Source organism: Globicephala melas, chromosome X (assembly GCF_963455315.2).
Source record: "Globicephala melas chromosome X, mGloMel1.2, whole genome shotgun sequence".
NCBI lineage: Eukaryota > Metazoa > Chordata > Mammalia > Artiodactyla > Delphinidae > Globicephala > Globicephala melas.
Genome location: NC_083335.1, coordinates 50,054,285 through 50,068,038, shown reverse-complemented (window position 1 = coordinate 50,068,038; position 13,754 = coordinate 50,054,285). Strand labels below are relative to the sequence as shown.

At 35.9% G+C, this 13,754-nt stretch overlaps 1 pseudogene; it reads left to right on the top strand.

The window, feature by feature from the left end:
- The first annotated feature begins 6,549 nt into the window (after positions 1–6,549).
- On the top strand, positions 6,550–7,624 carry LOC115846740 (DNA excision repair protein ERCC-6-like 2; annotated as a pseudogene).
- The last annotated feature ends 6,130 nt before the right edge of the window (positions 7,625–13,754 follow it).

Genomic DNA, 13,754 nt, shown 5'->3' with positions numbered 1-13,754 from the left:
GGTAAATGGGAGTGTTTTCTTGATTTCACTTTCAGATTTTTCATCATTAGTTTATAGGAATGCCAGAGATTTCTGTGCATTAATTTTGTATCCTGCTACTTTACCAAATTCATTGATTAGCTGCAGTAGTTTTCTGGTATCATCTTTAGGATTCCCTATATATAGTATCATGTCATCTGCAAATAGTGACAGCTTTACTTCTTCTTTTCTGATTTGTATTACTTTTATTTCCTTTTCTTCTCTGATTGCTGTGGCTAAAACTTCCAAAACTATGTTGAATAAGAGTGTTGAGAGTGGGCAACCTTGTCTTCTTCCTGATCTTAGTGGAAATGATGTCAGTTTTTCACCATTGAGGACAATGTTGGCTGCGGGTTTGTCATATATGGCCTTTATTATGTTGAGGAAAGTTCCCTCTATGCTTACTTTCTGCAGCGTTTTTATCATAAATGGGTGTTGAATTTTGTCAAAAGTTTTCTCTGCATCTATTGAGATGATAATATGGTTTTTCTCCTTCAGTTTGTTAATATGGTGTATCACTTTGATTAATTTGCATATATTGAAGAATCGTTGCATTCTTGGAATAAACCCCACTTGATCATGGTGTATGATCTGTTTAATGTGCTGTTGGATTCTGTTAGCTAGTATTTTGTTGAGGAATTTTGCATCTATGTTCATCAGTGATATTGGCCTGTAGTTTTGTTTCTTGGTGACATCCTTGTCTGGTTTTGGTATTAGGGTGATGGTGGCCTCGTAGAATGAGTAAGGGAGGGTTACTCCCTCTGCTGTATTTTGGAAGAGTTTGAGAAGGATAGGTGTTAGCTCTTCTCTAAATGTTTGATAGAATTCGCCTGTGAAGACATTTGGTCCTGGGCTTTTGTTTGTTGGAAGATTTTTAATCACAGTTTCAATTTCAGTGCTTGTGATTGGTCTGTTCATATTTTCTATTTCTTCCTGATTCAGTCTTGGCAGGTTGTGCCTTTCTAAGAATTTGTCTATTTCTTCCAGGTTGTCCATTTTATTGGCATAGAGTGCTGTAGTAAACTCTCATGATCTTTCGTATTTCTGCAGTGTCAGCTATTACTTCTCCTTTTTCATTTCTAATTCTACTGATTTCAGTCTTCTCCTTTTTTTTCTTGATGAGTCTGGCTAATGGTTTATCAATTTTGTTTATCTTCTCAAAGAACCAGCTTTTAGTTTCATTGATCTTTACTATTGTTTCCTTCATTTCTTTTTCATTTATTTCTGATCTGATTTTTATGATTTCTTTCCTTCTGCTATCTCTTTTTTTTTGTTGTTGTTCTTCTTTCTCTATTTGCTTTAGGTGCAAGATTAGGTTGTTTATTCGAGGTGTTTCCAGTTTCTTAAGGTAGGATTTTATTGCTATAAACTTCCCTCTTAGAACTGCTTTTGCTGCATCCCATAGATTTTGAGTCGTCATGTCTCCATTGTCATTTGTTTCTAGGTATTTTTTTATTTCCTCTTTGATTTCTTCAGTAATCACTTCTTATTAAATACTGTATTGTTTAGCCTCCATGTGTTTGTATTTTTTACAAATCATTTCCTGTAATTGATATCTAGTCTCATAGCATTGTGGTCGGAAAAGATACTTGATACAATTTCAATTTTCTTAAATTTACCAAGGCTTGATTTGTGACCCAAGATATCATCTATCCTGGAGAATGTTCCATGAGCACTTGAGAAAAATGTGTATTCTGTTGTTTTTGGATGGAATGTCCTATATATATCAATTAAGTCCATCTTGTTTAATGTATTATTTAAAGCTTGGGTTTCCTTATTTATTTTCATTTTGGATGAACTGTCCATTGGTGAAAGTGGGGTGTTAAAGTCTCCTACTATGAATGTGTTACTGTCAATTTCCCCTTTATGGCTGTTAGTATTTCCCTTATGTATTGAGGTGCTCCTATGTTGGGTGCATAAATATTTACAATTGTTATATCTTCTTCTTGGATTGATCCCTTGATCATTATGTAGTGTCCTTCTTTGTCTCTTCTAATAGTCTTTATTTTAAAGTCTATTTTGTCTGATATGAGAATTGCTAGTCCAGCTTTCTTTTGGTTTCATTTTGCATGAAATACCTTTTTACATCCCCTCACTTTCAGTCTGTATGTGTCTCTAGGTCTGAATTTGGTCTCTTGTAGACAGCAAAGATATGCATATTATTTTTGTATCCATTCAGCCAGTCTGTGTCTTTTGGTCGGAGCATTTAGTCCATTTACATTTAAGGTAATTATCGATACATATGTTCCTATTCCCATTTTCTTAATTGTTTTGGGTTCGTTATTGTAGGTCTTTTCCTTCTCTTGTGTTTCTTGCCTAGAGAAGTTTCTTTAGCAGTTGTTGTAGAGCTGGTTTGGTGGTGCTGAACTCTGTCAGCTTTTCCTTGTATGTAAAGGTTTTAATTTCTCCATCAAATCTGAATGAGATCCTTGCTGGTTACAGTCATCTTGGTTGCAGGTTTTTTTCCTTCATCACTTTCAATATGTCCTGCCACTCCCTTCTGGCTTGCAGAGTTTCTGCTGAAAGATCAGCTGTTAACCTTATGGGGATTCCCTTGTGTGTTATTTGTTTTTCCCTTGCTGCTTTTAATATGTTTTCTTTGTATTTAATTTTTGACAGTTTGATTAATATGTGTCTTGGCATGTTTCTCCTTGGATTTATCCTGTATGGGACTCTCTGTGCTTCCTGGACTTGATTAACTATTTCCTTTCCCATATTAGGGAAGTTTTCAACTATAATCTCTTCAAATATTTTCTCAGTCCCTTTCTTTTTCTCTTCTTCTTCTGGAACCACTATAATTTGAACGTTGGTGAGTTTAATGTTGTCCCAGAGGTCTCTGAGACTGTCCTCAGTTCTTTTCATTCTTTTTTCTTTATTCTGCTCTGCAGTAGTTATTTCCACTCTTTTATCTTCCAGGTCACTTATTCATTCTTCTGCCTCGGTTATTCTGCTATTGATCTCATCTAGAGTATTTTTCATTTCATTTATTGTGTTGTTCATCATTGTTTGTTTCATCTTTAGTTCTTCTAGGTCCTTGTTAAATGTTTCTTGCATTTTGCTGTTCTAGTTCCAAGATTTTGTATCATCTTTACAATCATTATTCTGAATTCTTTTTCAGGTAGACTGCCTATTTCCTCTTCATTTGTTAGTTCTGGTGGGTTTTTATCTTTCTCCTTCATCTGCTGTGTGTTTTTCTGTCTTTTTATTTTGCTTACCTTACTGTGTTTGTGGTCTCCTTTTTGCAGGCTGAAGGTTCATAGTTCCTGTTGTTTTTGCTGTCTGTCCCCAGTTGCTAAGGTTGGTTCAGTGGGTTGTGTAGGCTTCCTTATGGAGGGGACTAGTGCTTGTGTTCTGGTGGATGAGTCTGGATCTTGTCTTTCTGGTGGACATGTCCATGTCTGGTGGTGTGTTTTGGGGTGTCTGTAGACTTATTATGATTTTGGGCAGCCTCTCTGCTAATGGGTGTGGTTGTGTTCCTCTCTTGCTAGTTGTTTGGCATAGGATGTCCAGCACTGTAGCTTGCTGGTCGTTGAGTGAAGCTGGGTGCTGGCATTGAGATGGAGATCTCTGGGAGATTTTCACCTTTTGATATTATGTGCAGCTGTGAGGCCTCTTGTGGACCAGTGTCCTGAACTTGGCTCTCCCACCTCAGAGGCACAGTACTCACTCCTGGCTTTAGCACCAAGAGCCTTTCATCCACACGGCTCAGAAGAAAAGGGAGAAAATGTAGAAAGAAAGAATTAGTAGAAGTATAAAGAAAGACAGAAAGGAGGGAGAGAGGGAGGGTGCAAGGAGGGAAGGAGGGAAGGAAGGAAAATAGAAAGAAAAAAGCTAAAGTAAAATAATATAAAGTAAGATAAAATATAATAAATTTATTAAAATAAAAAATAATTATTAAGAGGAAAAAAAATGAAAAAATGGATGGATAGAACCCTGGAAAAAATGGTGGAAGCAAAGCTATACAGACAAAATCTCACACAGAAGCATACACATACCCACTCAGAAAAAGAGGATAAAATCATAAATCTTGTTCTCAAAGTCCACCTCTTCAATTTGGGATGATTTGTTGTCCAGAGGAGGGAAGGAAGGAAAGAAAGAATGAAGATAAATTACAATAAAATAAAGTTATTAAAATAAAAAAGTAATTATTAAGGGAAAAAAAGATGGATGGATAGGACCCTCGGACAAATGGTCGAAGCAAAGCTATACAGACAAAATCTCACACAGAAGCATACTCATACACACAAAAAAAGGAAAAGGGGAAAGAATAATAAATCTTGCTCTCAAAGTCCACCTCCTTAAGTTGGGATGATTCGTTGTCTATTCATGTATTCCACAGATGCAGGGTACATCAAATTGATTGTGGAGCTTTAATCTGCTGCTTCTGAGGCTGCTGGGAGAGATTTCCCTTTCTCTTCTTTGTTCTCACTGCTCCCAGGGTCTCAGCTTTGGATTTGGCCCCACCTGTGCGTGTAGGTCGCTGGAGGGCGTCTGTTCTTTGTTCAGACAGGACAGGGTTAAAGGAGCCGCTGATTCGGAGGCTCTGGCTTACTCAGGCCAAGGGGTAGGGAGCGTCACGGAGCGCAGGGTGAGCCTGCGGCGGCAGAGACCAGCGTGACATTGCACCAGCCTGAGGCGCGCCGTGCGTTCTCCCGGGGGAGTTGTCCCTGGATCCCGGAACCCTGGCAGTGGCGGGCTGCACAGGCTCCCCAGAAGGGGGGTGTGGATAGTGACCTGTGCTCACACACAGGCTTCTTGGTGGCAGCAGCAGCAGCCTTAGCGTCTCATGTGTGTCTCTGTGGTCCGTGCTTTTAGCCGCATCTCGCAGTCCATCTCTGGAGCTCCTTTAAGCATTGTTCTTAATCCCCTCTCCTTGTGCACCAGGAAACAAAGAGAGAAGAAAAAGTCTCTTGCCTCTTTGGCAGGTCCAGACTTTTCCCCGGACTCCCTCCCAGCCAGCCGTGGCGCACTAAACCCCTGCAGGCTGTGTTCAGGCCGCCAACCACAGTCCTCTCCCTGGGCTCTGACCGAAGCCCCGCCCACTCCAGCGGGGTAGCAGACAAGTCTCTCGGGCTGGTGAGTGCCGGTCGACCCTGATCCTCTGTGCTGGAATCTCTCCGCTTTGCCCTCCACACCCCTATTGCTGTGCTCTCCTCCGTGGCTCCGAAGCTCACCCCCCCCGCCACCTGCAGTCTCCACCCACAAAGGGGCTTCCTAATGTGTGGACACTTTTCCTCCTTCACAGCTCCCTCCCGCTGGTGCAGGACCCGTCCCTATCCTTTTGTCTCTGTTTATTCTTTTTTCTTTTGCCCTACCCAGGTACGTGGGGTGTTTCTTGCCTTTTGGGAGGTCTTAGGTCTTCTGCCAGCATTCAGTAGGTGTTCTGTAGGAGTTGTTCCACGTGTAGATGTATTTCTGGTGTATCTGTGGGAAGGAAGGTGATCTCCATGACTTACTCTTCTGCCATCTTCCCAGAAGTCTCTCTTTGGGTTATTTTAATGGAAACATGTTAATATAAATGTTTCAGACATTACATGAAACTTCTAAAAATCTTTAAAAAAATAATCTTCTTTTTAAATTGTTGGTAACATTATAAAACAGAATGTGCCTTCTTAATTTTAAGATATCAGTGATAGACAAATCATAAACTCTGAATTGAAGGAGAAATAAAGCTTGTAAAGCCAAAAACAAACAAACAAAAAAAAAAACAAGAAAGAGCTAAAATAAACCTAATTTTACATATCAGGGAACTAGAAAAGGAACAAACTAAGTCCAAAATTAACAGAAGGCAGAAAATAAACATCAGAGTGGAAATAAATTAGAGACAAAAAGAGAATAGAAAAGATCAATGACACTAGGAATTAGTTTTTGAAAGCATAAACAAAATAGACAAACTATTAGCTGGATTACCAAGAAAAAAAGAAGACAAATAAATAAAATTATATATGAAAGAGGAGACATTACAACTGATACCACATAAATACAAAGGACTGTAGGAGACTACTATGAATAATTATATGCCAACAAATTGTACAGTCTGGAAGAAATGAATAAATACCTAGAAACATAAAACCTATCAAAACTGAATCATGAAGAAATAGAAAATATGAACAGACAAATTACCAGTAAAAAATTGAATCAGTAATTAACAACCTTCCAACAAAAAGCTCATGGCTCAATGGCTTCACTGATGAATTCTCACAAACATTTCAGAATTGGGAAGTTGCAGTGTGCTGTAAAGGGAGGCCCAACACTGAAAGGGAGGGTAGGGGGTTGACTTGCCCACCTGTTGTCCTCCACCATGGCAGAGCTCTAGAGGACTAAGTGAGTGTTGCCTTGTCAGCTTCCACAGCATACTTTGGCCACTGTCCTTTCTCCCTTCATCGCCTTGGGCCCCTCCTTTGTTCCCTCTGTCACATGTTAACGGGCCACATGGGGGAGGCACTGTATAGAGGGCAGCAGGAAGTGGTATTGGCCACCATCCTCCCACTGGCCTCCTCCTTGTCATCCTCCTGCCTGGCCTGGGGCTAAATGCAGCCAAACTGTCAGGCCCCTCCCCCTGGCCAGACGGATCCTTCTGCCTAGAAACCAGGTGTGGAAACGACTGGCAAATACATGGCATCCAGGAGAAAGATGTCTTTCCTCTTCTCCAGATAATGAAAAACTTTATAAAAATCTATCACTTCATAAAACTTCATAAAATCTATCACTGTGGATGAAAATAGGAAGTCATTTGCATCATCTTATATTCAGATTTTCAAGAAAGGAAAATACTTCTCAAAAGATTTCAAGAAGTAAGAACTGTTAAAGATTGCTTCAGGAATTTTATATTTGATGATGAAGATTTGGAAAAACCTTACTTCCTAGACAGAAAATTTCCATCTTCTGCTATTGCTTTCTCTTATCTGAAGATTGAAACTCTATTCCTTATACAATTAATGGGTATTTGACAGACTACCAAAGGGAAAGAGTCCGGTTTATCTATGGACAATTCGTCCAAGGAAGAGGGAGTATTCTTGGTGATGATATGGAACTTGGAAAAATAGTACAGGGTATTTCATTTTGGGTGGCAGTTTTGCATAAATAGATTACTCATGAAGATATTGAAAATAAAATGACAGAGGTTTTACTACAAAGTATGAAAAAGGAGCACCTCTTCTCTTATAGCAAAAAATATGTTCTTAATAGTTGCTCCTCTTTCTGTCCTCTACAACTGGAAGGATGAATTGGACACCTGGGGATATTTCAGAATCACTATTTTACATGGTAACAAAAAAGACAATGAACCGACTTGTGTAAAGCAGAGGAAATGTGAAATTGCTGTAACGGCTTATGAAATACTGTACTTGTGTCTGGATGAACTTAGCAGTTTGGAATGGTCAGCTGTTATTGTAGATGAAGCTCATAGAATCAAGAATCCAAAGGCTAGAGTAACAAAGGTTATAAAAGCTTTAAAATGTAATGTTCACATTGGCCTCACTGGAACCTGGACTGGGTTGTGCCAGGACTTTTAGGTAGCAGGATCCATTTCAAGAAGCAGTTTTCTGACCCAGTAGAACATGGTCAGAGACACACAGCAACAAAAAGAGCACTAGATACTGGCTGAAAGTTGTCTATCAAACAGTATTAGAAACAGAAGATGGCACAAAAACAGAAATCAATGTAACAGAATAGAGAACACAGAGATAAATCTAACCACTTATGGTCAATTAATCTATGACAAAAGAGGAAAGAATATACAATGGGGAAAAGACAGTCTCTTCAATAATTGGTGGTGTGAAAACCAGATAGTTATGTGTAAAATATAAGATTAGAATACTTCCTCACACCAAATACAAAAATAAACTCAAAATGGATTAAAGACCTAAATGTAAGCTCTGAAACATAAAACTAGAAAAGAGCATAGACAGAGCACCCTTTGACATAAATCATAGCAGTATTTTGCACATGTGTCCTAAAGCAAAAGAAATAAAAGCAGAAATAAACAAATAGGACTCAAACTTACAATTTTTTTTCACAGCAACGGAAACCATCCACAATATGAAAGGAAAAACCTACTGAATGGAAGAAAATATTTGCAAATGACATGACCGATAAGGGGTTAATATCCAAAATATATAAACAGCTCATCCAACTCAACATCCAAAAAACAAACAACCCAATTAAAAAGTGGGCAGAAGACCTGATAAACATTTTTCCAAAGAAGACATACAGATGGATAACAGGCACATGAAAAAATGCTTAGCATCTCTAACCATTAGAGAAATGCAAATCAAAACCACAATGAGATATCAATTCACCTCTCAGAATGACTTTAATCAAAAGTCTACAAATAACACATATTGGTGAGGATGTGAAGAAAAGGGAACCTTTGTACACTTTTGGTGGGAATGTAAAGTGGGGCAGCCACTGTGGAAAATAATATGGAAGTTCCTTAAAAAACTAAAAATAGAGCTACCAAATTATCTGGCAATTCCACTCCTGGGTATATACCCAAAGAAAATGAAAACAGTAATTCAAAAAGATACATGCACCCCAATGTTCATAGCAGCATTATTTACAATAGCCAAGACATGTAAACAACTTAAGTGTCTATCAACATATGAATGGATAAAGAAGATGTGATATACATATATACATATTTGTATATATATACATATGTATATATGTATATACATATGTATATATGTATATACATTCAGCCATAAAAAGGAATGAAATTCTGCCATTTGCAACAATGTGGATTGACCTAGAGTATTACGATTAGTGAAATAAATCAGACAGAGAAAGGTAAATACTCTATGTTATTACTTATATGTGGAATCTAAAAAATAAAACAAATGTATGTAACAAAACATAAACAGACTCACATATATAGAGAACAAACTAATCGTTACCAATGGGGAGAAGGAAGGAGAGAGGGGCAAGATAGAGTATGGGATTGAGAGGTACAAACTACAATGTATAAAATAGATAAGCAACAAGAATATATTGTACAACACAGGGAAGTGTAGCTCTTGTTTTGTAATAACTTTAAATTAAGTATAATCTATAAAATATTTAATCATTATGTTTGTATACCTGAAACTAATAAAACATTGTAAATTGACTCTACTTCAATTAAAAAAAATTAATTAGGAAAGGCAGAAAAAGAGGGTACAAAATAAACAAAAGCAAATACATTAATTGAAAACAGCCATAAACATGATAAATATTAATTTAATGTTAATAATCACTTTAAATGTGAATGATCTAAATGCACCTATTAAAATACACAGATAGTGTGAAATAAAAAAAAACAGCTATATGTTATGTACCATAAAGATACATTAAATTTAAAGACTTAAATTAAAAGGAAGAATTGGGAAAAGGTAAACCATGTTAATTCTAAGCAAAAGAAAGCTGGAATAGATATGGTAATTTAAAACAAAGTAGACTTCAGTACAATGAAAATTACCAAAGATAAAGAGATATATTACATAATAATAAGTAGGTCACATATGCAAGAAAACATACAAATCTTAAATGTGCATGCACTGAAAAACTGTCCGAATACATAAGCCCAAATCTGATAGAAATAAAAGGATATATAGACAAATCCACTATTATGGTTGGAGACTTCAACACCTCCTTTTGTAATTGATATATCAAGCAGACAGAATATCAGTAAGGATATAGCTGACTTGTATAGTACTATCAATCAACTTGATCAAGTTGACACTTAGAACATTCCATTCAACAATGGCAGAATATATATTCTTCTGAAGGTCATATAGAAAATTCACCAAGTTAGATGACATTATTGGCCCAAAAACACTTTAATGAGTTTAAAAAAATAAAAATCATACCATGTACATTCTCATACCACAAAGGAATGAAACTAAAAACTAATAATGTAAACAGAGCTGGAAAACCCTCAAAAATTTGGAGATTAAACAACATATTTATTAATGGCACATGAGTTATTTTGTGTTTGCTCCACCTAAATATACTTTGATTTGAATAAGCTTCAGGGTAATAGCAAAACTAAGAAAGAGAAAGTACACAGAGTTCGCATATACCACTTTCCCCCCCAACAAACATAGCCTCCCCTATTATCAACATACCATACCAGAGTGGTATATTTCTTACAATTAATGAGTCTACATTGACATGCCATTATTAGTCAAAGTCCATAGTTTCATTAGAGTTCACACTTGATGTACCTTCTATGAGTTTGGACAAAAGAACAACGATAATTACCCACCATTATAATATCATACAAAACAAGTTTCACTGCCTTAAAAATTTCTCTGCTTTGCTTATTCATTCATCCCTCTCCCCACCCCTAGCAACCACTGATTTTTTATTTTCCCATAGATTTTTCTTTTCCAGGATGTCTTATAGTTGGAATCATACAGTATTTAGCCCTTTAAATTTGACTTTCTTAACTTAGTATTGTGCATTTAATTTTCCTCCATGTCTTTGTATATCTTGATGGCTCATTTCTCTATAGTGCTGAATAATACTCCATTGTTTAGATATACCACAATTTATCCATTTACCCACTGAAGCACATCTTGATGGGTTCCACGTTTTAGCAATTATGAATAAAGATGCTACAAATATTCATTTACAGGTTTTTAAAATTGGCATAAGTTTTCAATCATTTGGGTAAACACCAAGGATCATGATTGCTGAATCATATGATAAGAGAATGTTAAATTTTGTAAGAATCTGCTAAACTGTCTTCCAAAGTATTTGTATCATTTTGCATTCCCACCAGCAAGGTATGAGGGTTCCTGTAACTCCACATCCTCACCAGCATTTGGTGGAGTCATTTTTCTAGATTTTGGCCATTTTAATATGTGTGTAGTGGTATCTCATTTTATTTTCAAATCTTTGATGAGATGATGTGGCACATCTTTTCACATTAATATTTTTCATCTGTATATCTCCTGTAGTAACTTGTCTGTTCTAATATTTTGCCCAATTTTTAATTGAGTTGTTCATTTTCTAGTTAATTTTTAAGAGTTTGTATACTTTGGATACAAACATATACCTTTATATGTTTTATTTTATTTTATTTTATCCCCATGTGTGGCTTGTCTTCTAATCCTTTTGACATTATATTTTACAGAGCAGAAATTTTTAATTTTAATAAAATCCAGCTTCAATCTAAGTATTTTTCACATGTACCTAAAATCAGTTATTCTCATTTAGAACAAATTCAGGTGGGTAAATGAGAAAACAAAAGTTGTTGTTTTTATTAATATTTTAAATAGAAATATCCATGGACAGTACTATTTCTTTAAGACACAAGAGGAACATTATAATAATAAAGTATTGAAAGGCATTAAAATGTGTTACTTGGAATTACTGCCTCAAATGATTATTCATTATTGCATGGTGTAAATTGGTGCTGGGTTACATGCAATACCTGTAAAGACACTGATCCTCTCTTCCATAAGTATAGAATGCTCTAGACTTCATAAAGTCATCATAAAATCAAGAATTCTGTCCACACTATAAAAATTATCAAAGGAAATTCAAATACTTCAGGCACATCTGACATATTGGGGCCTTTGTATCAGCACCGGAACCACCATTACAGAATCTCTGGGGATAGTGTGGCTTTTCTAAAATTTTCTCAGGTTTAACTCAATCTTTCTCTCTAATCTCTGTGAGATCTACTATAGGCTCCAAAGACATTGTCATATTTGAGTGACAGATGGGTTCTCAGTGTCATATGACTAGCTAATCTGCCCCTCAGTGTCTGGTTAACTGGTAGAGTCACTAGTATAGATGGTATATCTTCCAGGCTTAGAAAGATCTGATGAATTTATTTTCAAAAGAAATTTATATTAGTACTGACATATCTTATTCTTAGAATAAAGTAAAATACTTAAGATTCACTAAATAGTAATTATTATAATTTATTATTAATTTTTGTTTTCCATACTCCAAACTAATTCTGACGAGAAATCTGTGAAAGTCAGAAACATAGAATGGGACCAAGCAATAAATTATTAAAGGATTAAAATATCTGTCTTATCGGATTTGTGAAGACAAGACTGTGGCTTGTCTTCTCATTCTCTTGACACTGTCTTTCACAGAGCAGAAGTTTTTAATTTTAATGAAGTCCAGCTTATCAGTTATTTCTTTCAATGGATTGTACTGTTGCTTTTGTGTCTAAAAAGTCACTGGCAAACTCAAGGTAATCTAAATTTATTCGTATGTTACCTTTTAGGAGTTTTATAATTTTGCATTTTACATTTAGGCCTATGATCCATTTTGAATAAATTTTTATAATAATTATTATTATTTCTTGCATGTGGGTGTCCAGTTGTTCCAATACCACTTGTTGAAAAGACACAATTTTCTTCATTTTATTGCCTTTGCAACTTTGTCAAAAGTCAGTTGACTATATTTGGTTGCTCTATTCCTGGGCTGTCTGTTCTGTTCCATTGATCTATTTGTCTATTATTTCACCAGTACTGCACTGTCTTGATTACTATAGCTTTATAGTAAATCCTGAAGTTGAGTAGTTTCATGCCTCTGACTTTGTTATTCCTCAATATTTTATTGACTATTTTGGGTCTTTTGCCTCTCCATATAAACTTTGGAATCAGTTTGTGGATATCAACAAAATAAGTAGCTGGGATTTTGTTTGGGATTGCGTTGAGTCTATAGATGAAGTAGTAACAATTGATACCTTAATAAAACTGCATCTCCCTGTCCATGAACAATGAATATATCTTCATTTATTTAGATCTTTATTTTTCTTTTGGACATATATCCAATTTGTAACTGAATGTATATGTCATATCTTGTTCATCCATTCATCCATAGATGGACACTTGGGTTGCTTCCACATTTGATTATTGTGAATAATGCTGCCAATGTCATGGGTGTACAAATATCTCTTCTAGATCTTGCTTTCAAGCTTTTTTGAGTATATACCCATAAGTGGAATTGCTGGGTCATACGATAATTTTATCTTTAATTTTTTGAGGAACAACCATGTCTTAGTTATTTTGGGCTGCTCTACAAAAATTCCAATGACTGAGTGGCTAAAACAACAATATTTATTGCTCACATTTCTGAAGGCTGGGAAGTCCAAAATTAAGGTTCCAGAGATTTCTGGAGGGGCCCTCTTCCTGGTTTGCTAAGGAACGTCTTCTTGTATCTTCACATGGCAGAGAGAGAGAGAGAAAGAGAGAGAGAGAGAGAGAGAGAGAGAGAGAGGAAGCAAGCTCTCTCTGGTCTCTTCTTTTAAGGGCACTGATGAAATGGAAAAATTCCTAAGAACACACAACTTACCAAGGCTGAATCATGAAAACACAGAAAATCTGAACAAACCTATAACTAGCAGGGCTACTGAATCAGTAATCAAAAACATCTCTAAAAAGAAAATGCCAGGATCAGATGGTTTCACTGGTGAATTCTAACACACTTTTAAAGAAGAATTAACACCATTCCTACTTAAACTCTTCCAAAAAAAAAAAAAAATGAAGAGGAGGGAACAAGTCCAAACTCATCCTAATAGTGAAATTTTCTGTTGTTTTCTAACAGCATACATTATAAATTATTTTTATTAATTTGTAAAGAAAACTTTGGATTTACTTACCTGTTTAACATTTTAGTTATTTGCTCACTATTATGCATATCAGACTATTCTTCTGACATCTTTTGTTCATTCTTGAGGAGTTAATTTAGTACAGGTTTCTTGTTGGTAGTCTCACTTTTTATTCATC